This window comes from Physeter macrocephalus, chromosome 10 (assembly GCF_002837175.3).
Source record: "Physeter macrocephalus isolate SW-GA chromosome 10, ASM283717v5, whole genome shotgun sequence".
Taxonomy (NCBI): Eukaryota; Metazoa; Chordata; class Mammalia; order Artiodactyla; family Physeteridae; genus Physeter; species Physeter macrocephalus.
In genome coordinates this window covers 64,289,667-64,290,713 of record NC_041223.1, presented here as the reverse complement: position 1 = coordinate 64,290,713, position 1,047 = coordinate 64,289,667, and positions in this window count along the sequence as shown.

Sequence of the window (1,047 nt, the reverse complement as noted above, 5' to 3'; positions counted from 1 at the left end):
AGTTGCTTGTAGTAATCTCTCATGATCCTTTGTATTTCTGTGTCAGTTGTTACTTCACCTTTTTCATTTCTAATTCTATTGATTTGAGTCTTCTCCCTTTTTTTCTTGATGAGTCTGGCTAATGGTTTATCAATTTTGTTTATCTTCTCAAAGAACCAGCTTTTAGTTTTATTGATCTTTGCTGTCGTTTCCTTCATTTCCTTTTATTTCTTATCTGATCTTTATGATTTCTTTCCTTCTGCTAAATTTGGGGTTTTTTTCTCTTCTTTCTCTAATTGTTTTAGGTGCAAGGTTAGGTTGTTTATTCGAGATGTTTCCTCTTTCTTAAGGTAGGATTGTATTGCTATAAACATGCCTCTTAGAACTACTTTTGCTGTATCCCATAGGTTTTGGGTCGTCGCGTCTACATTGTCATTTGTTTCTAAGTATCTTTTTTATTTCCTCTTTGATTTCTTCAGTGATCACTTCATTATTAAGTAGTGTATTGTTTAGCCTCCATGTGTTTGTATTTTTTACAGATCTTTTCCTGTAATTGATATCTAGTCTCATAGCGTTGTGGTCGGAGAAGACACTTGATACGATTTCAATTTTCTTAAATTTGCCAAAGCTAGATTTGTGACCCAAGATATGATCTATCCTGGAGAATGTTCCATGAGCACTTGAGAAAAATGTTTATTCTGTTGTTTTTGGAAGGAATGTCCTATAAATATCAATTAAGTCCATCTTGTTTAATGTATCATTTAAAACTTGTGTTTCCTTATTTATTTTCATTTTGGATGATCTGTCCAATGGTGAAAGTTGGGTGTTAAAGTCCCCTACTATGGTTGTGTTACTGTTGATTTCCCCTTTTATGGCTGTTAGTATTTGCCTTATGTATTGAGGTGCTCCTATGTTGGGTGCATAAATACTTACAATTGTTATATCTTCTTCATCCATCGATCCCTTAATCATTACGTAGTGTCCTTCTTTGTCTCTTGTATTAGTCTTTATTTTAAAGTCTATTTTGTCTGATATGAGAATTGCTACTCCAGCTTTCTTTTGATTTCC